Source organism: Harpia harpyja, chromosome 16 (genome assembly GCF_026419915.1).
Source record: "Harpia harpyja isolate bHarHar1 chromosome 16, bHarHar1 primary haplotype, whole genome shotgun sequence".
In the NCBI taxonomy this organism is placed as follows: Eukaryota; Metazoa; Chordata; class Aves; order Accipitriformes; family Accipitridae; genus Harpia; species Harpia harpyja.
In genome coordinates this window covers 13166614-13193330 of record NC_068955.1, presented here as the reverse complement: position 1 = coordinate 13193330, position 26717 = coordinate 13166614, and the positions used below count along the sequence as shown (strand labels likewise).

Sequence of the window (26717 nt, the reverse complement as noted above, 5' to 3'; positions counted from 1 at the left end):
GTAGCCTTTGCATGGCTCAAGAGCTGAAGCATCACTTGAGCCTGAAGCCACAGACCACTGCTGAATTCCCCTGGCACCCCAAGGGGGACATGTCCCACACATTAGGATTGTGCAGGAACTGCCCAAAGAGACAGACTTCTGGAGAGCCATAAGCACCGTGCCAGCAATCCCCCATTAAGAGCAAAATAGAGGCTTTGGGATTTTCTGCTCTACTTCCTCCCCAAAATTACAGACCCACGCTAACATGCCTGGGGTGTATTGGTGAGGCTGGCCAATGCAGGGCAGGGTGGGAAGAGCCAGGGACAAATCCTGCCCAGGGCTGCGACATGGGATGGGGATGGGCCTTGGGGTGATGGCCTTCAGCAAGGATTTAGGGGAGGGAGGCTCCCACCCCAGGCCGATGCGGAAGAAGCTCACCCCATCCCAGCTCCACCTGCGGGGATTTCTCTCATCGTTTCTTTCACCCAACCTTTTGGGTCTGCTACAGCATTGCACCCACATGAAGGCTTCAGAAACAGCACTGGGAAGGAGCCGGGGAACTTTTTTTCTCCTCTTAAACAAGCCAAGATTTGTGGTCATGGCGGGCCAGCGTTGAGAGCCACGTTGAAACATCAAGGATCACAGGCAGCAATGACATTTCAGGGATGTATACTAGCCAGTCCAGCCCGCAGATGAGCAACCAACCGAAAGCTCATTATAAATTAAAAGAAGGAAAAAAAAGCCCTCCACCTACTGCACACACTCACATTACAGCATTTCAGCCTGGAAGGGGAAGGATCACCTTCCTCACCTTAACGCATCGTATTTCTCCCTTGCAGCACTAATGGTTACCGTCCACGGGGGGAGAAGAGCTGGCAAGGCTGGCTAGTAAAGTCTGCCGTAAAGATGAAGGTTTGCAAGGGAAACATTAGCAGCACCTGCTATTGCTGTAACCATTACCATCAACCCCAGACGCGCAAGTGAAGAGCAACTTCATGAAAGCAGCTGAGAGTAAATTCACAGTTTCTTCTCAAGGGGGCGAAGCAAAATTAGCAACAACATGTAGATTAGAGGGGAAAGAGGAAAGGCTCTTTAACTGCCACGCTCCTTTTTTCTCGTGCAACTGAACCCGTCCGGATGCCGAGCCCAAGAGGCGCTGGGGAAGTATTTAGGTGTCCAGCTTCCAGCAAGGCTGGGTCTAGGTACCCTTGGGCTCTAGGCTGACCTAGATCAGCCTTGAGGATTAGGGGTTGGACTTGAAAATCTTTCAGGGTTGAGTCTGATGCCTAATTTTTCCCTAAAACTACTGCCTTTATTTTTAACACAAAAAAATATGGTGCTTGCTCTTCAGCTGCCAAGGCACTGCTGTACCTGCAGTTGCTGCCCAGCTGCGAGCCCCAGCGCAGCAGCTCCAGGATGCTCAAATGCCCATTGTCTTTGGGCAATGACTCACAATCCAGCTCTTAAAAGCCAAGCTCTGAGAGGTATTTGCCAGACCATCCACACACAAACACAACCCCAGCACGCATCTGCCAGCAGGTCCAGCATCTCCACCACGTTCACCTTCCACAGCAGTCATCAGTGAAAGCACGATGCAATTTGTGACTGTTCTCCCGTTATTACACACAGCCCATTGCCCAAGTCAGAAAATAGCTTATATTTCTCATCACGCGGGATGCACAAGGAATGCTGCAAATCTGGAGATGCAAGAGCCTGTTTAAGCCTTGGAAATACTCTGAAGTACCCAAAGTACCTGCTTTCTTCTCCCTAGCCAAAGAGGAGGAGAAGTGTTTCAGTTTCCTCCAAATTTCCATTTTTTCCCCCCACAAGGGCGAGACCAAAATGGGGAAAACACAACCAACGAGCTATTTCTCCCAATGCCTCCAGAAGAGCCAGAAACGACCCTCAAAGTGCAGCTTCCTCGTGATGCTCACCCAGTCCAGCCCAGAGGATGAGATGCACCTTGACCACCTACAAGGCAAGCAGAGACAGGCGCTGACCTGCCACTCTCCCCGTCTCATCTCAGAGTGATCAAGGATTTAATTTCCATAGGATTACAGGAAAATTCAGGCTCTGCACCTCTCCTCCGAGTAGGACCAGGGACATGAAAAAGCCAAATGACCTCCAAATATTCTCCCCCCAACCTGCCTTCCACCCTCCTTCAGAAGAGCTGGCGTCAGCCACCAGCAATCCTCTTTCCACTCCAATTCTCATCCTAGGGGAGAGGGTAATTAACAAATTAGCAAATGCAAAACTGGGGATAAACCTTCCAGATTTTATTTTCCATTTCCAGAATAACTCGCAGTTTCCTACCCTGCTTCGGAAAGCGGCCACATGCCAAGGACACACTGCTGGGTCTCCGGAGGAGAGGATGCACTGATGAATATGCAGGTGCATGCTGCCACGGATATTTATTTATAACTTTGTAGGATTAAAAAGACCTTTAACAACCATTTGCTGAGAGCTGAAATTGCTCCTTTCTTTCTCTCACACACACACAGATGCAGAGTCAAATACACAAGAGACCCAGAATTAATCCAGGCTGAAACCTTTGATAAGGCACTTGGGTATTTTAGAAGTCTCTGCTTTCACACTACCTGGCACATGATTAATTAGGTGGAGGTGCTATCAATCCCTGCCTGAAACCACCCAGAGATAATAAGCTCTTTAAAGCACTAAAATGGAGGCGCATCTCTGGAGAGGCAACTCAATCCCCTATCTGGCACTAAAATGCAAGGGGCCATTCATCAGGGGGTACCAGTCACTGTTCTTCAACAAGTGATGGAGATCACGGCTGTGTGACCAACTTTAATCCCCCAAACTGCCTTGCTGGGAGGCAGCGAACCTCTGGCTGAAAAGGTTTTGGTGCCAGCAAAGGGCTCCATCTCCTGCTCCACACGTAGGTGTCCTCCTTTCAAATGCTGGGGGTCAAGGGCTCCGCCGGCACTCAGTGACACCCGAAGGACTGAGATGGGATGGGAACTGGTGCCGGGGACTGTGCCAGCCCTCCCGCCTGCACAGAGAGGGAGATGCAATAAAAACATCTTGGTTTTTCAGAAGCATTTAGGAGCTTAATCCTCATGCAACTCATGCTCACCTGGGGTCACTTTGGGGAAACTCAGCCTTTTGAACCTCCTACCCCAGCTTCTTTATATTCCCAGCAGGTCATTAAAAAGCCAAACGAATTCAAAGAGGACAGCACCAGGTCCAACGTCGCAGCCTGGGCAATCCTCAAACCGCATTAAAACACTCCAAAAATTTCTTGAGGCAAAATAGATTTGATAGACAACCAGTCCTAGGTGTGCAGCATCTCAAAGATGCAAAGCAATGCTGTTTCTAGTGCATTCACTCCTGGGTTGCAGGGATATTTCCCTACCAGAGTGGTAGAGCAAACGTCCCTTCACGACACAAGATGCTGAGTTTATAAGATTTTTAAAAGACTAGAACAAGCAACAGAAAAGGACCTTTTTTTAAAAACAAACAAACAAACCAACCAACCAAACCCTACAGGAATCCCTTCTGTGGTACAAATCCCTGTGCAGATACGGCATTTTTCCCCACTGATGGTGGGGCAGGTGGGAATACCTTGGACCAGGTATGACATGGTACAACCTGGTGCCCAGGCTGGGTTAGCCCTGGGAAAGCCCCGCAGAGCTACCCCTTTGGGATGGGGCCTCAAGGACTCGACGAGCTGCCCTGAGAAAGCCCCATCCCAGAGGAATTAGGGCAGCGAGGAAAGGAAGGAGAGACATTCTCAGAGCAAGCCTGGGAAACACCTGAGTTTCTACAGGCACAATCCATTAAGCAAAGACCTGGGCATACTGGCCAAGAGCCCAAGGAGACCATGAGCTGCTTTCTGACAATTAATTAAGCTCAAGTTGTCCCTCAGAGAAGCAGGGCGGGGTTCATGTTGCAGGAACCAGCCAGCACCTATCACAACATGCAAAGAGGTAAAAGCCCATTGCCTGGTCCACCCAGCCTTCCCACCACAAGTATGGGTGGCTCTTTGCAGAAAGGAACACTGCCACCTCCAAACATTGCCAGAACTTGGAAAAGAAAATAAATAAAAACCAGCAAGTGAAACCAGCGACCACAAAGCCTCCAAAAACACCAACCCAACCCATCTTTATTCTTATCTAGAAATGTCCGTGGTGTTCATCCAACCCCCTGCACACCAGCAGCCACCTCAGGCAAGCATCCAGAGGCAGAGACTAGCTCCCTGCCACACGTTCGCACCTCCCAGGGAAAGCAATACTCCTAGCAGGAATCATTAAACCAGCAAGAACCCTAAAAAATGCTCTCCCCGCGATCCCTCAGCCAGGCAGCTTCACAATACCAGCTGGGTGCTCACACCTCTTGCCAATGGCTTCCCCGGGCTGGCAGGAAAAGCAGGGAGCAAAGGGGAGGCTGTTGCTCACTGGGCTTCTCTGCTGACCCAGCTATGCTCCTACAGGATCCTATAGGTGCCTCCAAATTCCCCATGCTCAGGAGCACAGTGCTAGGTCTAACATCATGGGGGACCTCCACAGGGGACACTGGACCCTAAAATGCTGTTGAGAGCACTGTGGCATCCCATCACTGGTCCTCCCAGTTATGCGGGAGGCACCTGGGGGGACATGGGGACGTTTGAACACTCGGCTCTTAAGACCAAGAGCTCCAGCAGGTCCTGCGCTGCAACAGGGGAAGCCTTCCCAAATTCAGGCAGTGCTCAACTGCCCCAAAGTTTCCAGCTCAGGGCTGATTCACCCATGTCTTCAGGTAAGTAGTGTTGCAGGGTTTGGGGCTTTTTTTTTTTTTTCTCCTTTTTTTTAAGCAACGAGTTATTCTAGATGACTAGCCTGGGGCAGCTGGAAGCACCCCAGCCCTCAAGAAAGTGCTGACTCCAGTCCACAAAAAGCCAGATAATCAGCTGCTTTTAGAAGCTCATGAACTTGGCATCTGAAAAATGGAAGGACATAAAATTGTTAGCAATCATTTACAATAATAGGATTTTGTTAAAAACCTTCCGTGGAGACACGCTTATGCCTTAATTTGACCACGCAGGTTTACAAGGGCATAGACAAGCTGGGACAGATCGAGGAACATCCCTTAAAAAGATGCTCTTAAAACCAACGCATACACGCAGAGCTAATACTTAAAACATCTCTCACGCCTTTATTTAAACTCGGGCACAGAGCAACCCATCGTCAAGCAGCACCCGGCCTTCTTCCTAGCTCACCACAGCACCCAACATCGCATGACTCGAGGAAATACTCTGCTCTTGAAGCCTTGGCATGCACATTATGGCCTCCAAGCCAGGGAGGATCAACCCCTTGTCTGGATTTGGTCCCAAAGCATCACCCCCCCCCGGCACACGGGGGTCAGCATAACATGGGCTTGGGTCACTTCCAAGCCACCGCTGGAGGGTTTTCCCCATAGCAGAAGACACAAATGGGACAGGGCAGAGACATGTTGAAAGAACATGGATGACATGAACCAGTGGGTACCCTAGCAGATGCACTCAGGCAATATTTCTCTGCAGCACGTGGCGACAGTGAAGGCAACCATGACACGTCTCCACTATGGAGGTGGACAGCATGCATGTTGCCGGAGCACACCAGCTCTCATCCAACCCCATTTTACATCCAGTCCCCAAAATACTTTGGCACAGAAGCTCCTCTATTTGCCTGGGTGCAGTAAATCCCTGTATCTTCAGCAATTACACCACACTACCCTTTTTGGTCAAGTCATATTTCAAAGAGCAGGGAAGTGAGCACCCTGGGATGATTCAGACCGGCCGTCACTGCACCGCTTCGGCCAGCCGCCACCCACTGCCAAAAAGTTTGGTCAAGCCTGGCAAGCTCCCCAGCACGCTCACTGGGGCCTGCGGGTATCCAAAGCTACCAAGCGCAGCTGTAACTCGCTTTTCTTAAGCATAAGGAAAAAAAAAAAAGAAATTAAAATAAATCAGACTTCATTCTTAAGTTGTTTTATTATCTGAGGGTCAGACTGTTGCTCAGGTCCCCCCTTCAAGCCCTGGATAGAGGTAACTCCCACGTCTTTCTAGCACCCATTTGCAAAGAGTTGTATTTTTTAGAGCAATTGGCATCCCCTTGCCAGGAAATTTCAGAGGGCAGGACCCTTGGACCCGCAGTGCTCAATGCTGCAAGGTTCCGGGCACCCACAGGTGCTGCAAGCCATGCTCCCCGGCCTTGCAGCTTTCTGTGAAAAGGTGGAAGAAAGGCTTTAGGAAGATGTATGCACGTGGGGGGGCTTCTCCATTTCCATGCTATTTCTTTCCAGAGGCTGCAGGGAAGCCAGCAGAGCTATGCTGAGAGGGAGGCCAGGCGCCGTGCTCAGGCTTTCCGGGCAGATAACCAGGGTGCCGGAGGATTCCTGGCATTCCAGCAGCACCAGCAGAAGGTAAGAGCATGTCCCCTCCCCTGCAGCCCCTTTCCCGAGCAGACACCGCCGGCACTGCTCAGTAGGGAAGGCAAGCAGTGTTCAGATACGCTTCCTGCTCGTAACCACTGCAGCTACAGCACGTGGACACACACAGTTGCTCTCTTCTCCCTAAGAAGAGCTGCAGTTCTTGCTGCATGAGGAGTGCGACCCCACACAGCTACCCTGTGAGGTGAGCGGACAGGTGAGTGTAGCATTGCTGCTCCATCCTGGCCGGATCCAGCGACCCTGCTATTTGACAGGTGAGCTCTGGCGTTCGTGCTGCCACACGTTCCCGGCGCCCGGTGCCTGCCTGGCAAGTCTCGGCAGAGCACCGAGCCAGGGCCCGCAAGCGCACCATTAGCACCGGCATCCCTGGGAGCCGGCCCTGGCTTACTGCAAGGAGCAGCCAAAGCTCCCGTCTTGCCTCTTAGGATCATTTCTCACCCGTTTCCACCTGCCTCTTCCTAATTTCTCCCGAAATCAGCCATCCTGAGGGGAGTGCTGCAGGCTGTACCGGAGGCAGCCACTCTGAGTGAGAGGTGCACAGCCGTGACCCCTTCCTCCACATAATACCACTCTCAAACCCACGTTTGGGTTTTTAACCTGCAATTACAAAGTACTGTTGCAGGGCAGGGAAAAAACAGGGAGAGGAGTTTGTTCTCCCATCGGCAGCGAGCCACAAGCGGAGTTACGAAACAACCTGCCGGCAGAGTTCACGGAAGGCATCAGAAGTATGCAGCGAGGAGCCAGGCTCTTATCGAGGAATTTAACCCCTCTCCTGGCGACATCTCTGAAGGGAGGAAAGACGGACTGCTTTGCCCAAGAGGTCTCTAAGGGAGGACAGACGGACAGCTTTGCCCGAGAGGTCTCTAAGGGAGGACAGACGGACAGCTTTGCCCGAGAGGTCTCTAAGGGAGGACAGACGGACAGCTTTGCCCGAGAGGTCTCTGAAGGGAGGACAGACGGACAGCTTTGCCCGAGAGGTCTCTGAAGGGAGGACGGACGGACAGACAGCTTTGCCCGAGAGGTCTCTGAAGGGAGGACGGATGGACAGCTTTGTCCCGTGGATGCAGACTGCGAGGGGGGGGCTCCTGGCACGGGTAGCCGAGAGCCCCCATCACCTCGGCCGCTCCTCCGCTGTGGGCTCTGGCCAGCATTTTCAGTGCTAACCGGGACCACGATGCCGCTCCTTCCAGTGGGGCTTCGGTGGGCCACGCTGGTGGCAGGAGCTGCTGGGGTTGCCGGTGCCAGCTCCCAGTGCCCCGGGCAGGCAGGAGGCAAAGCCTCCCAGTGCTCGACCAACTGGGACACGACCAGCACGGGCGGCAAAGGGGCTCGGGGTCTCGCCGAGCTGCTGCCGAGAGCGGCTCCCAGTCACCCCAGCCCGGGCTCTCGTTAAGGGATTTGGGCTTTCTGCAAGCACTCTGCCCCCAAGTCCCCTCCTCCACTCCGTGCGCCCGAGCGGGTCGTCGCACTTCGCAGCCCCAAAATAACGGGGTTATCCCCCGCCGCCGGTGGGCCCTGCCAGGCGGGCGGGGCGCCGGCTGTCCCGGGGGCGGCTCGCTCCGGGCAGACCCGGGGCCAGCGGCCCCGCCGCCGCGGCCGCAGCAGCAGCAGCAGCAGCAGCAGCAGCCGCCACCCTCCCTGGGGCTGCTCCCGGGGGTGCCGGCCCGGCTGCGGGCAGGGCCGCGCCGCGCCCCGGTGCTGCAAAGCGGCGGCGGCCCCTTGCCGGGAGGCCCGGCCCGGCCCCACCGCGCCGGTGCGCACTCACCTGCCGCCGGCCCGCCGACGGCGGCTGCTGCGGGTGCGGGTCCGCTCTTCGGCGGCGGCCGCTCGGCTCCGGCCCCGCCGCGCCGCTCCGCTCCGCAGCGCGGAGCCGCGGCGACCTGCTGCCCCGCCCCCTACCGCCGCCCCGCCCCCCCGCCAGCCCCGCCCCCGGGCCAGGTGAGCGCCGCCCCTCCCCCCGCCCCGAGCGCCCCAGAGTGTTAGTCTCCGCGGTGTTTTTACGAAAAGAAGTCTCAAATTCTCCTTTTTTGGAAAAAAAAAAGAAGTCTTAAATTCTTCTTTTTTAAAAAAGACCCCTTAAATTATTTTTTAAAAAAGGCTTAAATTCTCCTTTTTTAAAAAAGAAGTTTAAAATCCTCCTTTAAAAAAAAGGCCTTAAATTCTCCTGTTTGTTTTTCTTTCTAAAAAGAACTCTTAATTTATTTTTCAAAGTCTTAAATTCTACTTAAAAAAAAACCTCTTAAAAAAAAGTATTAAATTCTCCTTTTATTTAAAAAAAAAGGTCTTAAACTCTCTTTTTTAAAAAAAAGGTCTTAAATCATTATCACGTTTTTTAAAAGAAGTCTTAAATTCTCCTTTTTTTAACAAAAAACCCAAACAAAACCGCACTGTACTTCTCTATGCCAGGCTCCCAGCGCCGCAGGGCCATGCGGGTGGGCTCATTCCCTGCTGGAAGCGCTCAGCCGTACCTAAAATCCTGTGCCTGTCCGATGGCAGGTCCCAGACCTCCACCTGCCCCAGCAGGTCCCCAGGTGGGATGGAGGAAACAACCCCTTTTTCGGAGCGGAAGAGCTTGGCCTGGCCCAGGAGGTGTGCGCAGCCCCCACGCCCCTTGCCCTTCAGCCGGCCGGGGGGCTTCGAACACCCTAAAACCGCAGAGAGGCGAGGGGAGGGAGACAGGTTCAGCCGGTTTGGGAAGAAGCAGGTGCCTGCTGCCGCGCCGGAGGCTTTGGAAACTCCTCACCTCCTCCCTCCGCCTCCTTTTCCCATCCTAGCTCCCCAAAAAACCCCACCCGAAAGCTCCCCCCACCTTGCATGCCGATGCCCTTCCTCCACGGCCCGCCAGGCAATGAGGATGACTGTGGTGGCATCAGCCTCAGCATCCCATCCCTGGGGTCTCCACCTGCGAGGGTGCTCCAGCCATGCTGGGCCTGGTGCAACCCCGGTGCCAAGCATCTCCCACAGCGGGGCGGACACACAGTTAACTTTATATTTCTTTATCCAGAAGATCTTGTGAAATGTCCTACTGCTCAGGAGAAAGGATAACCCACCCATCAGACCATGGGTCCCGAGGTGGCTGCTCTAAAATGGATCTCAGGGCTGCTGCTCCATCACGAAATGTGCATTAATTTTCACTTATAGTCAGAAAAATCCCCATCTCACATGGACCTCCTCAGGTTTACGACACCCTTAACTTCATTTCTCCACATCCGAGCTGCTGGGATTAGGAGGTGATGCAACACGCGAGTATGTAGCTGTCACTCGGCAGCTTTAATTGGGTTTTTAAATGAAGTTTTCTGTTGTTCTGACATATTCCTCATAATTATGATCTCCTAAAATCAGATAATACATCTGGCGCTCTGTAACACAGGCCATGCCCTGGAGACCTTACAGCGCAGGAGGAACAAAGATCTATATAAGAAAACAACAAAAGCTGTTCTCAGGAGATACATATCTTATTTATTAGCTTGGATACTCTTCTGAGATCCTAATCAGACACAAACTGAGCAGAGGTTCGTTTGCGACTAGTGAGGATGGTTGTCTTCATTTTAATAAAAAGATTTTGAGTTTTAAATCTTTCTACCTAGAGCAGCTTGTAAAAAGATTGGAAATCCCTTTTCACTTGAAAAGGTAAAGCTAATACAGCGAAAAATAAATAAACTTCCAACTCTGCACCTGCACGTCTGAGTGATCCCTTGATCCCCCACCCTTCAAAGAGTTCTCCATGCCTTTCATCAACCGAGATGGATGAAAGTGTCCAGGGGATAGTTTCATACCGGTGAGCTCTTCCAGACTGGCTACACACGGACGACCTCCTCCAGCCCCTGTGGTGTCTCAGCCCACATCCAGGTTTATTTCCAAAGCTCAGAAGCTCCTGCAGTGCCAAGGCCGTCTTCAGGGACTGACCCAGGAATAGCGACCAAACTGATTTTTGGGTTTGTATTCGCTGGTTCCTCGCTGGGTTTTCTAATGAGGCGTCTTAAAGTTTTGAAAAGTCGCATGCTTGTTGTACACTGAGCAGCCAAGCTGCTTTCGGGAGGAGAGTGGAGCTATCTCAGCATCTTGAGCAGTTGAATTATAACCAAGCAGGTCCTTCGGTCTCTCCAGCAGCCTTCCTATTGCAGATGAGATAGTAACCCTATCCGAGTTTCGAAGGTGATGCTGTCTTGCTGGTGTGCTCAGGAATGCAACAAGAAGACTCCTTGCTCTGAGGCTTCTTAAGACACAGAATATATTTCCACAAAAAAACCCCCTCATGAATACAGATGTACCGTGTGCTAGCAGCAGGTCATCTCTTGGTGACCTCCTCTTAACAGAGCACATCTCCACTGAGATGGTCACCCAAGCCAGCTCAAGCACAGCACTGCATGGTCAGTGTGGGGGATGAGGGGAAATAGGTATCTGAGGCACTGGAATCTGCAGAGCTGTTGGGTTTTGGCTTTGTGCTGAAAGCCAAAACCCTCTGCGCTGTTGTTGGAAGGGGAGAGTAGAGGAAAGTTTCTTTTTCAGGCCGATCTCCAAAAGGAAAGAGTGAGAAGTCAGATTTTCAGAGGTGCCCCGCATCCACTGGTCTCCACAGGAGCTGGATGCAGTCAGCATCATGAGGGCTATCAAACCTTCTTGCTGGCCTGAAGGTCATCTGTTATTTCACCGTCTCCCACTGGGCACTGCCAGAGGCAGGAGCTTCAGTTCCCTTCCTTCTGGGGGACAAGGGCTGCACGGTCTCCATGGTGCTTTCCTCTCCTTCTCCCCTTGCTGTGGACTCCTTGAGACCTTGGGAACGCGCCTCCAGACCCCGCGAGCCTCAGGAAATTTGTCAGTCACCATCCTTCCCCGACGCAGCCATGACATTTCATGTGCCACTGAGAAATTACGCAGCGCATCCCTTGCCTGGGTCAGCACACAGAAGGGCATGTTTCCCCCAGAAGACAAGCTTCCCTCTCAAATAAAGGCAAAATCCCAGCATTTCCAGGGAAGCCCTGGCACTGGGAGAGAAAAGTGGCTGGTACCACATGGCATGTTGACTTTCTCTTCAGCAGACCCCCCTACATCAAGAGCTGTAATTCAAAGCCAGAAGTGAGGACGTACATATATCTATATATATAAAAAAATATAAATAATTGCACATATATAAATATAGATTAAAATACATTTTTTTTATAATATATATACAGGAGTACTGCCTCCTGTTGCTCCCCATATACTTGTAGCAGGGTTGGGAAGTGCCTATTGACCCTTCCAGCACTTTTAGGACTGGGAAAGTTTGGAGGGTGTGAAGCTTTTCCAGATTTCTTTGGAAGGTTTTGAACCCACCGTTGGTTTTCTGGCAAGGGTTTTATTATGCAACCGTACACTGTTTTGCTAAGAGACAGAAGATGCTGCCTCAAGTGTAACAAAAGGGCTTGTCTGGAAGGATTTTTTCCTCTGTTTCTAGGACAACAAGAGACATGAGAAAGAAAAGATGCTGCAGCATCACAGGAAAGCCAAATTGGGGTTCAGCACCACAGGGCCACTGCAGCTGACTGCCAGCATACCACAGACCACAGCCCACCAGTCCCACCCGCGGCCCTGCTTGGGTTAGGGCTTGCAGGAAGGAGAGACCTTGGTCTGGTGGGAAGACTAGGCGTTCTCCTTCAAGGGCAGGCCTTCTGGCCTCTGAAACTTGATATATTTCCTGTCCTCCTGTTTTATTCAATGAAGTATTCATTCTCCTTCTGCAGCAAGCCTGCAAAAGTTGCTGAGCGCTTGTCTCCTGCAGCTGTAATAGGAATGGGGATGCTCAACAGCAGCCTGCAGGATTGCAGCCCTAGACAATAAACTTTTGGGCTACATTGGTCTTCTTACGTATTTGGATTGCACCTCGTAGGCATACAGCACTTTCCTGAAAACACTAACAGCAGCTGCAATGTCTGTGTATGCCTATCTACTTTCCAGACCTACGGTGGTGGGAGCTGTGAAGGGAGATGACCTGCAAAGGGTCTCGTGAAAAGTGGTGCCTGGGAAACTCACAGTGCAGATGAATGGGAGCCAAGGGGAACGGCAGCATTGTAAAAATCCATGATGGGGTCAGAGCCAGAAATCTCAGGTCCCTACATCCTCCAGAAACCTGCATTGCCTGCTCTTTGCTAGAATGGCTCTTGCAAAAGGTCCAAACCAGCAAAATCTACCTTCAAAGTAGAAGTGAATAACTCAAAATGAGGAGCAGGGCTCTCGCTTACCCCTTTTGCAACAAAAAGTAGAAAAAAAAATCAGATTGGAGCTCCTGCGTTCCCATCCTGTGGCCCCAGGGGAGAGTACGGCTGGGTCATTACAGCTTCATTGCTGTTCCCCGCTTCAACAGCGACTTGAGCTGTGCGACACTGGGAACAGAGGAGGAAGAAACAGCCAAAACATTGGTGGATGGAAGTGAAGAGAGAGAAAATGGGATGGGAGAAATAGAAAGGGGAAAGGACAACAGTGTCGGGAGGAGAGAGGATGCCCAGGGCACATCCCATGAGCTTTTATTTCCCATCCAGGTGCTGGGTAGGATTCTCAAGATCTGCCTTTCGCGTAGGAAATAGCCCCATTAATTATGGCTGTTTAGTATGAGAATGCAACAGCTCTTTGCCACTCTGCTGCTGGGGGAGCCTGCGACCCAAGCCGCCCGGGTTTCCCAAGCATTTAGCAGCGTGGTCATGCTAATTTAGTTTGGGTTTTTCAAAGGCTTGCCGGGAAAAGTCCTCTCCTTCCCAGAGGCATTGAAAGTTTTGACCTCCTGACCCTCCCTTTTACTAGGAGGTTCAAAAGCAGCATTGCAGCTGTTAAAGTTTTTCTTCATGCCTCAGTGATTCTCTGATGGGGGACCAAGCTAGTGTTTATCTAGGCTTGACCTCTCTTCTTTGAGCCTGGAGATGTCTCTTTCTTGCAGTGCTATAGGCAGGGCAATGCTGGAAACCTCCCTGCCTTGCCATTCATTCCCTCCCTGTGTGCAAATGCACCAGTACCCATTACTAATCCATCCCCCACCAGGAGATGGGGTTCCCGGCACTGATCCCATTTGTCCATCAAGCTGCAGATTCATTTACACCTAATCCACCGTGACTTGTCTATGAAACACGACTCTCCTCCCGCTCTGATGCTGGCATCTGTTTGGCTTCCAAAAGTCAACAGTTGGTTTCTGGAAAAAAAAAACCCAAACCCCTGCCAACAGGCTACCACTGGCCTCACATGGACCTTTGGTCTCATCCTCCTCTCTGCTGCCAAGGCTCATTATTTTCAGAGGACATCCTCCCCTTAATTTACACCTTTGTCACACACTGTATCCATGGTGCCAGACTCCCTCTTCCTCAAGGACCAAGAACCATCAAAGCACTTGAGCACAGGTTTAACTTCAAGCCTCTTGTTTCGGGATGGCACTACGCACGTCACATCCCCAAGCTGAGAGGTTGGAGATGGATGGCCTTGTTCATTACTGTTGTATCCTGAATATTTACTCACAGCAGCCAGAATTCCAAGCCAGGACAGGGGTTGGTGCCTTCTGCTTTGCACGAGTCCCACCAGCTCATCCCGGTGCTGAAGTGTTAGGTTAAGATGCAAAGCGAGGTGTGAGGAGGCGGAGAGGAAAAGTTTCTGAACTGCCAGTCCCTAGAGCTGTGGGATTAACCACATTCACACCAACAGATTAGGGTCATTAATGTAGTCATTAAAAAAGGGAGAGTCCTACTGTGAATAATGACAGGTGCTTCACACTGGCAGGTGCCTGGTCCTGGTGTTGGAGGCTTGAAGGTGGTGAGGTAGTGCTGAGCTCTGTGTTGCAGACATCTCCAAGGCAGGAGCAGCCCTCACCCATTTTCTACCTTTCCTGCCACTTGAAAATGGTGGTAAGCACAGAAACGTGCATGGGTGAGGGTCTGAATTGCCCCAGATTATGCCCCTGATGCCCATGCTGCAGAGTCCTCTGCAGAAAGGTGCTTGTGGTGGGAGCTGGGGTAGGGACATGCTCGCTGGGCTCCTGCATCCCTGCTCAGCTATTATCTCCTTAGGTGAGCTCAGCTTCCCTTGCTGCAAAATGGGGATAATGTTTACTTTGCTTGCAGGGGTGTGGAGGAATAATTAATTAATGTTTATGAAGTGCTTTCAGATCCCCAAACAAAAGGGGTGAGATAAGCGGTGAGGATTCATGAGGTAGGTGCAAAGCGTTATGATGGATTAGTGCGATTCAAGGTAAATTATTGTTATTGCTGCCTAATAAGCAGATACAGTCATTAGCCTCGGACAATCTGATTTCTAACTCTGTTAGCTTCTTTTTTCCTCCTTCTTCCCAACAGGAGTGTGGTTTCACCCCCACTACTCACACCCAGTTGACTGTAATAACCTGATAAATCATGTGGGGCTGACCCATCTGGCCCATCTTCTGGTGGGAAGAAGCAGCGTGGGGCAGCCAGCCCTGGAGCTAGCACGGATGAGACCTGCAGCAGGGCAGCCTCAACTTGCACCACTGCCACGAGCTTCTCACCTGTGATAGCATCTGGGGGAGGCAGACCACTCTTCCTTTGCGATCGGAGCATCCCCAGAAGCCAACTCCCATCCAGCTTCAACCAGCAAACTTGCTGTGTGAGCATCTTCAAAGCCTTTTGCAGGTCAGGAGGTGCAAGCGCCCGGATGCGATCCCACTGCTCATGGTTATCATGCCTCAGATAGGCTGGGGAATATGCCCGTGTGCATGCCCCTAGCCCAGCCTTTGCTTAAAAAGACTTAAATCCCTGGTAAGACCTTGCACTGGTGGTGGGTTAGGAGAGCATGGGGGCAGTGACAGAGCAAACAGACATGCGGGAGCTCAGACCTGCTCTAAGCTGGGCTGAAAACAGCCTTTAGGCAGTTTGGCCATCTCTGCCTTGAAGCCAAAGTGAACCTGACCTGTTTTAAACCAGTGTGAGTAATGTGAATCCTGGGCTGGCATGAGCAGGTTTTTCCGGTTCTCACTGCTGCCTTTTCCCCTCCTTACCTGCCTGGGCTCCAAGTTTCGCACTGGGAGGGCGCCGGAGCCTGGGGAGGAGCATGGCTTCCACCCTTTGGGACACCTTTTCCTGCTCTCTACCCATGCTATTCCCATTGGTCGCAAATTGCTTTTCCAATACCGTGCCTCAGAAGCCACCCGCCAGCCTGTGCTCTCATAAACCCCCATGCTGCACACAGCCAGCCCCGCACCTCCAGCCTCACAGCCCTCTCCACCACCAAAACCCGAGCTCCTCTCCCATGGCCTTGCTTGGCTGCAGTTGCTGGTGCCAGGCGTCAGAGCACAGCACAGTCCTGCAGCAGCTCTGTGCCTTGGTGGTACCCGAGTGAGGACCTCAGGCAGAAATGAGGAGGGTCCCAAACCTGAATTGTTTTGGGTACTGACTTGGGCATCCAAGACCACCTCTAGACACAAGCCTGCAAAGGACAGACAAGTTATCTAGTTTCTAATCGTCCTGTGTTATTTTTATACTCAAAACCATCTTCCCCCCCCCAGCTAGGAAGACCAGGGTTATGTATGAAGACCCCAGTTCAGCAAGATAGTTACACCTGGGCTGTAATCCATCACTAAAGACTTAAACCCCTGCAGGATTTAAGCCTGGGTTTTGGTCCCGTTGAGTCAAAGCTCTTTGGTGAACAGGGATGAATGGAGGCCTAAAATCGCTCCAGGTGTGTGTGTGTGGGGGGGGGGGCATTGGCACATCCTCTCAGTTCATCTGTGCCTCCCTGGAAATCCCGGTCTGGTGGGAAGGCATCCAAGCAGCTGTCTCTTATATAAGTACAATGAAGATAACAATAGTTATCTTTAGTTACTTCAAGTCCTAAGTGGGTCCTATATGCACCTGAAACACAGAAAGAATAACACCTAAATAAAGAGGAGCAGAGTTTTGGTTTTTTTCCTCTTTGACAAAATTTTGCCATTTTTCTTTTAATTTTAAAGATAAGTTGTTATCATCTTCAAGGGACTAATCTCTTATTAGCTATTGATTTTGCATGAAGATATTATTTGTTAGGATACTGTATTTGCTCTCCATGTCCAGAGTACTTGAGTAGGTTAGGTAACGTATCTCAGTCAACTGGAATTCACTTGGGAAGCCAAAGAGAAAATAGATTTTTATTACCTACTGTACTAAGAATAAATAGTACCACATGCCTACAAAGTATCACTGTATTCTTAACCCAAGGTTTTCTAGTAACTACATAAATCATGCAGACAAAGTTCCTTTTCCATTTGTATGTTAGCAGCACCCCTGAAATAGAAATATCATCCAACAGATGCACATTCAGCATGTATCTTCCTTTCTATTGGACAGTCAGTAAATTGGCTTTCGCTTCCATAATGCTGAGCTCTTGGCAATTTTTGAGCGCGGTCGTACTCGGCACATGGCAGGCAGCTCTAATAACAGGCGATCTAAGCAAAAAGGAGGATTTAGGCTGCCCTTGCTCACCAAGATTTTTCACCTCTTAATAGTCAAGATTTGCCTTCAGGCTGTGGGTTAGTTAAAGGAGTCAGAGGCAACCCAGCACCGATGAGGCTCTCAAAGTGCTGCTCATGTCCCACACCTTGTGTGAGCTAGCATAGCCCCAAAACACACTTAACAACTCTGAGAAGGACATGCCATGGCAGATGTTGCCACCTCCAAAGGGCTCTCCGGTGGGTCCTGCTCTTCCTACCAAGCACCCCCCTTTTTCCCACCAGGCATGGGAAATATGCCTGGCTGGCATTCAGAGAAAGCAGAAAACAACTGAACAGCCAGAAACTTTAGACAGGATGAAGCTTGGAGCGTGATGCCCTCAATGAGGGGGAGTTTTAGAAAACACCACCTTTGTGAAACCAGAGAAAGAAGACAATACAGAGCCTGGCATGGGCAATGAAATATGTATGTACCTAGGACCTCATCCAGCCCTCTCCAGCCACTGTACCTCTTGCCTTTGCATTCAAGGAGTGCTGGATTCCATCCAAAAAAGATGCAGGGGAACAAATGTAGCCCTGGCAACCCCTCTGAGGGCAGGGAGGAACAAAGAGGACCCCCATCCCAAGCTGAATTTGTTTCCATTTTTAAACCTTATCTATACCCATCACCCCCATGCATGGAAAGAGGCTTCTCAGCTGTATAGATTTGCATTGCTATGGGAATTTGAAGTGATAAGACATTTGGCCTGCCTATTCAGAAGCAATTAGTGATTCAAAGCAGCCTGAGACATCTTAAAGGGGCCTAGTTTTCCAAGAGACAGGTGCTCTGAGCTGACTTCAGGGGAAAATTGAGATTTTTAGAAAAAAGAAGTCACTGGCTGCTTGCAAATATAGTTCCTTCAAGTCTTAGTAGGGAAAAAAAAATATTGCACAGAAAATTCCAGTTTAGCTGGTAAAATCTGTGAGGAGGTGGGGAGAAAAGGCTTAATTTACAGTGTTGGTAGAAGTAATGCTTTATCTATCTACTGAACACACATAATTTACATGTTCCTTTTCCGGGTTAAGGATTTCCCCTTCACCACCCCTCTCCCACTGACGCTGCCATCCCAGCATCCCTGTCCCAACACAACATCAGCCCTGAGCCAGAATTTCTCACCCAGCTCTCCTACCAAGGGAGGAGGTATTTTTTTGAGCATTGTTGCTCTTAGACTTTTAAATCTACCTTGGCAAAAGGGCAGCCTGCCGCCTTTAGTTCAAAGGCAGGGACACCAGCACATCCTTGCTGCCACTGTTGCAGGGCAACCCATGGAAGGAATGAGACCTGCACCACAGCCCATGCTGTTACAGTCTCTGGCAGGATGAAAAGCCCTGGAAAAGCAGCCCAGGGACGACTAGCTCTCAGCGTCCCTGGGGAAAGGCAGGAAAATCCATGCCGAGGGAGAGCTTGCCCATGAAGAGACATCGGGGCAGGCCAAGCTGGTATACAAACGTCCAATGCAGAGGAGAAAGTGTCCACCCTCTCCCTGAAGGAGTTGTCCTGTGGTGTCCTCCTCATGCAGCTCCTTTTCTCCCTCCATAACCAGGAGACATAAATAGGTGCCTGCAACAGGCAACTGAGAGCAAAGCTTTTGCTTGATGCTATGGAGGGTCCAGCTCCTCCCTATCCCCATGCCACTGAGTTATGCTGACACAACCGCTGAATTGCTGGATCCAGGAGAAAAAAAGGGAGGAGGAGGAGATCTCTAACTTCCATCCGGAGGCGTCTTCTCCTCCCCACTGTACTGTGTACAGCACCTGGGCTCCCTGCAAAAGCATCCCAGTCAGCCAAAGTCGTTTCCACTACACGTGCCACGTTGCTCGGGGGCTGCTGCTGGGTCTTTGCCAGGCAGAAAACAGCAGGAGAAGACTGTAGGAAAGGGTAGGGCTGAGTTGAAAAAAGAGGATTTTTTTTCAAGAGAGCACTGAAAAGCTAACAGGGCAGAAGGCCACAGCTGGCTGGGGATGCATTTTAAACAGCTTTTTAATCTGAGAGCAGATATATCCATCACTGTCTCTAACATCTGTCTGGCAAGTGGGATGGGTTGGGGCAATAATCTCTCAGGCTGTTACAATGCAGACTAGGAGAGAAACTAGGCAGCAGATAGATTTGGCACCCCTCAGGGGTTTCCAAGGTGAAGCATCGGTTGCAAATGGGTGCTGCTTGGCCCCAGCGAGCGGTGGAGGAACACCCAGGTGGTGCAGATATCCCACTCTCCACATAGTTTTGCGGGAATCAAATGCTCAGCGGGGAAAAAATACCCTCCACTACATGCAGCTCTGCAAGGCTTAAAGAGCATCTTGGGCTGCTCAGCTCCAGAGCTGGTTTTGTGTGATTCAGTACAAGTCTCCAGCTGAGATCAGGGCCTGCAACATGCACTCGCACACATACGGGGACATCTCCTACCCCAGAGGCTTTCAGGCTGGAGAAGACTATTAAAAGGAGAGACATCTTCCTATTTCCCAAATGGAGAACCAAATTCTCAGAGCCAGCTTAAAAGCAAAATGAACAGCATGCAGATATCAAGGCTCTGGGGAGACCTCAGGGCAGCCTTCCAGTACCTAAAGGGGGCCTACAAGAAAGCCAGAAAGGGACTTTTTACAAGGGCGTGTAGTGATAGGACAAGGGGTAATGGCTTTGAACTGAAAGAGGATAGATTTACATTAGATGTAAGGAAGAAATTCTTCACTGTGAGGGTGGTGAGGCACTGGAACAGGTTGCCCAGAGAGGTTGTGGATGCCCCATCCCTGGAAGTGTTCAAGGCCAGGTTGGATGGGGCTTTGAGCAACCTGGTCTAGTGGAAGGTGTCCCTGCCCATGGCAGGGGGGTTGGACTAGGTGATCTTTAAGGTCCCTTCCAACCCAAACCATTCTATGATTCTATGATCAACCTGCATTTTTAGGTACTTATATGTCTTCACACAACTGGTCCGGGCTGATTTTTGCCCAAGATACAAAGCATCAAAGGCAGAGGCACAAATCACAACTGCTTTCCCTGGTCCCAGGCTGCTAAACCTGCACTTCCCTGCCTGTGCAGAAAACTGCTGTCGTACTCGGCCAAAACAAGGGGCCAGACCTGCAAACCTATCCCACGTGCTCTTCAGAGGGTGCTATGCCTGCAAGAATGACTTAGACTTAGGGCAAGGTCATAAGCACGTGTGAAGTGCAAGCAGCGACAGTGAGGAAAGAGCCATGGGCGTTGTGGAAGAGGACCAAGACACCTGGCTGGGGCTGATCTCAGAAGATCCATCAGCCCTCACGGCATCTGCCGTGTTTCTTGTCACCCCAACAGTAGCTGATTATGTGGATATCTCACTTTTCTTAGCACATACACACGCACCATCAGGTTTTAACTCCTGCTGTTGTGAAGACATGTTAGAAGTGTGACCCAGAAATGCTGCAAAGGGTGACCCAGAAATGCTGCAAAGGTTCAGAAAGCAAAGCATACCCACAATTTACTTCTTCAATCTTACACTTCTGGGCTGTGCTGCTGAGTTGACAAACTAGCGTGGGACCAACAGAGTACTAAAAGGCCAGAGGCTCGCCCCTGCTAAATCAGGTGTCAGAGAGGATAAATGGAGTCTAACAGCAGCTGCAGGAAGGACTTCCCTAGATTCTGTGGAACCCTCAAGACCACGTTGCAATCACTTGGAAAAACTCACCAGACAAGAAGCAAGAGGAGATAGAGCAGGACCCTTAGGTCTGGAGGTGGTCCAGGAGACCATCTCCAACCCACTGCTGGCACCCACTGCTCACCCCCTTCCTCCCAAAGGAAATTTCTGGCCACTCCGGTTCACTCGTGTGACAAGTTTTTCCTCCCCTACCTCTGCTCAGGTGTGACTATATCAGCCATTTTTCAGCCAAGAGGATGCTTCACACTGAAGGGATCTGGAGACAAGCCTTGTAATTAGGAGGTGGGTGCCACCCACCAGTTAATCCCTCCTTCTTCCTCATCTAGCCTGGGAGATGTATAGCCAGTTTGTTTATATTGCCTGTACAACTTACCATTTGTGCATATTGCTTTCCATCTTCAAAGCACTTCAGCAGGCGTTTGGCAAGCTTCTCCCCAACCCTCATGTGACAAAAGTTTTGGAAAGGGGATGGGAGTGGGGCAAAGGAAAGCTAAATAATTTGCCCCAGGACAAAAAGAGTCGGCAGTAGAGCCAGGATCAACACTCAGCAGCTCCTGCCTTTGAATCCCGTGCTCTGATCTTTGCCTGTGCCTCACTACCTTCAGGTTCAAAAACGGTGTTGTGAAGCCTGGTGCTCATCTTTGTATCAGAGAGCAGATTTCAAGGGATTTGCTTCAGCTCAGAGCTCCTGTGGTCACTGCCACTGGACCGAGTGGTCCTGGACCAATGATTAAACTAAATAATTTCAAACATCTGGCAGTGGTTGGTAAAACCACAATCAACATGTAGGTCCCTTAACAGCACCACCGGAAAGAATCCATCCATGACCTCTCATCTCAGCTGGTATTTTGGACTGGTTAAAGCAGGCAGTCGTGGCCCGACAGCCTGCGCTGCCCCCTCCATCACGTCAGCACTACTCTTGGTACAGAGAACTGCATCAAGGACTGGTCCAGTGGTAGAAAAACCCCAGGGGAGAAAACAGTTATTTTTTTCTGCCAGATTCAGTGCCTCTGCATAAGGCAGTCAGGGAAATGCTCATGCCAGCAAAAGAGAAGGTGGAGGATTGAGTGCTTGGATCAGGCTGGGGGATGAGAACAGCTTAAGCCACTTTTCCCATTGCTAACCATAGCAGTAGAGCAGCTTCAGGCATGGCAATGGAGCTACAGCAACCTGGACCAGCACTGTTGTTTATATCAGCCTGTACCTGGAAATATCTGATCTGGTTGCCCAAAATTGATAACTCTGCCACAGCTTTACTGTCAGCACTCCTGACTTGTTACACCCCTTAAATCATTGTTGGGCCAAGAGCAGCCCCCCTCCTGGGTGGTCCTGGGCCCACGAACTACTTATATTCTCCCCATCACTGGAACAATGTTGTACTGAAGATTGTTTTGCTGGTTTTGCTGCAATTTTTCTCTCTTACTACAGAGGGAGAGGAAAGCTCATTAAAATGGAGAGAAGAGACACACTCCCTGTCTTTGTCTCTTAATCACAAGGCAAAATGAAAAGGCTTTAGCAGATAATGAGCCACTCAACTAGAGTGTTCCCAGTACCAGACCCACCTGACGAGCTGCTCCCTTGGGTGAGGTGAGAGCAACACTATCAGCCCCTTGGCTCTGCTGGGAAAGCCCCTACCTAAATCTGCCATTTGCTCTCCTCCTGGCAGTGTGTGTCAAGGCTCTGCCCCGCTGCTTTGCTTCCATACTCCCAGCCATAAAATAGACATAATGCATACAGCGTCTTTCCCAAAGCCCTCCAGGACCTGCTGATGAAGACTCCAGAAGCATTAGGGGACTCTAGTGTCATCATTGCTTTGGGGATTACTCCTTTCCAGGGTAGGAGAGGGTGGCATTATAGGAATCGAGTCTCCAGCCCTCTCCTCCATGAGCAGGGAGGGCAAAGCAATTTTGGCTTCTCCACTGATGGCTATGCAGGGTGAACAAACGCAAAGTGCCAAGGCTGGACACTGCAGGTGCTGGGGTGATGCAGAGCTGGAGACAGCCCCAGATGTTAGGGCTAGGTGAGGACGACCAGCTCCGCATACGCTCAGGCTGAGTAATCCTGAGTAGCCGAAACACGTGTGGAGATGGCTGGGACTTGGGAAATCTTGCCTAAGGGCCAATGGGATTCTAGCAAGTGACCGTGCGAACTCCTGCAGATCCCACATTCATAAAAAGTAAAATTGATGTCTCCCTTTAATAACATCGTTAATGATGTCTGCTTTCCTAGGATCCAGGATTGCTTAGGGCTTGTGTCTATGGAAGAGATCCGAGCTAATGCTGAAGCCTTCTGGTGAGTGAGCTTTGCCAGGGCCCCTCTGCTACGAGGACTCCCTGCTGTCTATGCCAGACCTTCACAGGGGCAGTGAGTGAGTCCGTCTTTCTCTTTCTTCCCCTCAAGACCCATTTTTGGGACACTTGTAGGAGTCCCGAAGCAGAGCATCTCTACTTCTCAACAGTGTTTAAGGGGTATGAAGAGAAGGAAGGGGCAAGGACTGACAGGCACACAAGTCTTACCATGAGTGTCTCCTTTAAGAAAGCAAGAGGAAAGAAAACAGATCAAGCATTATTTTTCTTGGTAGGGAGAAGGGATAATTTCCTGGTCATGATTCAGCACCATCATATGGAGTCAATGACTGTCCTTTATACACCTCACAGCTTTGCCTTTAAAACACTGCTCATGACAACACACCTCTCCAGGTAAGGTGCAATTACCTGGGAGTTCACTAGCTCATTGCTAGCAATTACCCAACTGCCTTGTGTCCCATCAACCCACCCTAATCACTACATCGGCACTACAGCCCTAAAACTGGTAGCTCCTACAGTCAACAGTAAATACCATCATTAAACATCTGGGAGTGAATTTACTACCAGCCACAGAGTGCTTACTTGCTGGGGTCATTGCAAACATGCAAACTGAGCAGAAGGATTGTTATAAAATATGATCCCACTCAACTAAAAGCAGGTGCTATTAGAGAGCCACATAAAACACCAGGAAAGACAAGTTATTTAATGACTATCTGGGAAAGTCCTGCTTCTCTGAGGCTAGAGCTCTCAGGTCATAAACTGCAACAACAGAACTGTTGGGGAGATACAGAGAGAGCTGAATTTATTCCTATTTATGGCCTGCAAGGTGTGGGTGTGTTTTCCTCTCTCTTGGGTTTCAGACTGACATTACTGTTCATGGGTTTAATAAAGCCTGAAGAATGTAGTTGGCTTAACCATTCACAAAAACAAGGCTCATTTGAACTAACTGGAGCAGGGAGAGCTGTTGGTCCAAGTAGGAGCAGCATCGCCCAGTCCCAAGTTGTTGAACTTTAAAAATTGGCTCTAAAACCATGATTGTTGAATAAGTAATTAAAATACCCAATTCATTTCATCCACCTTTAGGATTCTGAATTTCCAGGTTCATCTAGGTCAAACCTCCTCTAATTACAGGAGACAGAAGTTTTTCTTTAACTTTTATTTAGATACAAAAAGCATCATTGGTCTCACAGATCCAGCAACTGGGTCTTCTAGGCAAAGCCTATACTGCTGTAAGGCTCCCTCTAAAATTGTAAACTTTGGCAACACTGCATGATGCAAGATTTTTTTTTTTTTTTTTCAACTGACAACTTGTGCTACATATTCCCATTTAAACAGTGAAAAATGATCTATGTAACAGGCATGACCCTTTCCCTCCCTCTAATCCCCCCACAGCCCTGGGATGGGCTGGCTGTGCTAATCTTACACCCCCAGGTCATCTGTGCAAATCCAGGTCAGCAATAACCAGAAGTTTGCTTCCCATCATGAGGCTGCTTGGTGATTGCACCATTGGTTTGGCGACTCCTTTGGCAGAGGAGACCTTGTCACGTCCTGCTCCCAAAGTCCCTGTGCCTCTGTATGGAGGATGGTCTGGGATGGCTCCTATGCTCCATCACCCCACTCCAGGGACAGATTCAGCTGTGATCTGCCTGGGGAGTTGGAGGGAAACAGCTGTATGGCTGCAGTCACTTTGCCAAAGCATGTGCCCTGTGCCAGGTGTGCTCCCGAGGGATCTCTGGACAAAGCCTCCAAATGCTGTTTCGGGGATGGGGCAAATCAAATATGCCCCCTCAGCCCAAGGATCCCCCTCCTGCTCCAGCTCTGCTTGACACGCTGTCAGCAAAACCCTCTCTGCTCATTTTGCGATGGCCCTTTGCTTTTCCCTGCCACCAGGATGCTGAGGAACTGCTCTTCTGCTACAAGCATGATGCTAGGAGGGATCTCCAAGTCTCCCAGTGCCTTTGGGTGTATGGGAAAGGCTTGTTCAGGCAGCCACCAGCCCTGTGCCCTGATAAATAACACAAGCCGTGAGCCAAAAGGTCTTAGCATTGCCAGCCCACTCTGTCCCCCAATTACGGCACCAAGACTTTTCTGAGTTGTGGCGCTGCTTTTCAACGCATCCCACTGAATCCGTGCAGGACACCAGCCCTTCTGCAAGTTTGTGACCTGCCACCGAGCCAGGAGGCTCCTCTGGGATGGATGTTACCCTGTGGAGGGGGTTTCTCATCTTGGACAGTTCAGACCTGCCCCATCATTAATGGCTGGCACAGGGTTTCACACGTGTGGCTCTGCTGGTTTTGATGGGTGCAAAAATGCACTGTGCTGAGCGTTGCCTCCCTGTGCAGGCAAGTGTCCTCCCCCTGCCAGCTCCTCGCATCTCTGCTTCTATCTCCCAAGTGGAGGAAAAAGCCCTTTCTTTACAGCATGCCCCCCCCAATGCCCCTCACTTCCCTGCACACAGCTGAGCCCTGGGGGCCCTTCCTTCCTCACTCCCCTGGCTCCAGGGGGACAGGCGTGCAGGTGGGTCACGCTGAGGCAAAAGCAGAGCAGCTCTCTATCAGCAGGAAAAGCGCTTTCATTTCAATTTAAAGCCACCTTCTTCTAGTACAGCTCCTAGCCCTGGGTGCCCTGCAGGGCTTTTGTGAGTTTGATTAGCAAGGAGAACCCAAACCTACCCGAAATCACCTGCTCTGTCCTCCTGGGGCAAGACAGCTGACCACACAACTGTCTGAAGGCCCCTTGACTCCCCTCTGCCCACGCAACTTCTCCCCAAGCAGCCCTCCCGCAAGCCCCACTGAACAGTCACTTTCAAGAACCCCAAAACCCCAGTGATTTCCCCTGCTGTCCTCCCACTTAAAACAAGCTCCTCTGCTGCTGTGTCTGTGCAGGTGCTGACTGAGTGCCCTGAAAAGTCAACACCAACGGCGAACACCCAACACCCACACCGGGCAGAACTCATCCCAGCTCCAGAGTCCGGGCTGGGCTACAGGCCGGGACCGCGCATTGGGTACCTGGAGGAAGGGCCGGTGACCCGCACGCCGCTCCTTGCTCTGCGGTGCCCGCCTTTTCCCAGCACCCGCTGCGCTCCCGGAGAGGAGCGGGGATGGGAAAGTCTGGCTCCTCTGCTTCTCGTTGCCAGGACACCTTGGCGTTCAAACCTGAGCTGGGACCAATCAGCCCCAGGGCTGGGGAGCACCAGCCCCACGTCATCTGCTGCTGGCATTTATTTAAGCAAAAAAGCGTGACAGCGGTCACACAGCCCATGGGGAGCTGCCTTTGTGCGGGTGGGCTCTGCCCCCACCCCTGCCGCTTACTGGAAGCCTCTTCTGTTGGGCTGCGGAGAACAAAAGAGCCGTGGAGAAGGGAAGGGAAGGGAAAAGAGCTCTTCCCTCTGACTGCCAAAACCGAGTTTGGAAGCCTGGGCTCTTCTGCACGTCCTCTCCACCTCCTGGCTTCAGCCCAGACCCTGGTGGTCACCTCACCGGGGAGAGCCAGCGCCCGGTTCACCTCTGCCTGGGAGCGACGGAGCTTCCCCAGCCCTGGCAGGGTGCTCCTCGTGCGGCTGCTTCCACCTGCCTAGCTCTGCCCCAGACCATGCAGCATGGACATGGACCCACAGACTCACAGCTTCAGGGATGCTTTCTGGCTCAGATGCAGTTGCAAGGGTGTTTTTTTCTCCCAGCCAGACCCTGCAAGATGTTTTCTACAGAGCCCAGAACTGGAGCTCTAAAGCCCCTCATGAGCACTGGGGACTCAGGTGCACAATGCAGATGGACCATCCTTGATGCTGGCTTCCCTGCTCAAACATGTGCAGCTGCTACCAAGGTGCACACCTAAGTGAAAGCAGCAGCCATCATCTTTGTGCCTTTGGTGCTAGTGGTGGGAACCGGTGCATTTTGATTTTCCACAGCTGGGGAGGGTTAGACCCAC

General features: G+C 50.9%; 1 protein-coding gene across 1 annotated transcript in view; it reads right to left on the bottom strand.

Moving 5' to 3' along the window:
- The window catches only part of RASSF7 (Ras association domain family member 7), a 36765-nt gene extending 10815 nt beyond the window's left edge, over window positions 1–25950 (bottom strand). The window contains exon 1 of the mRNA XM_052811311.1: window positions 25799–25950. The gene's annotated coding sequence lies outside the window, so the exon portion shown is untranslated. The remainder of the gene's footprint in view (window positions 1–25798) is intronic.
- Between the last annotated feature and the right edge of the window lie 767 nt (window positions 25951–26717).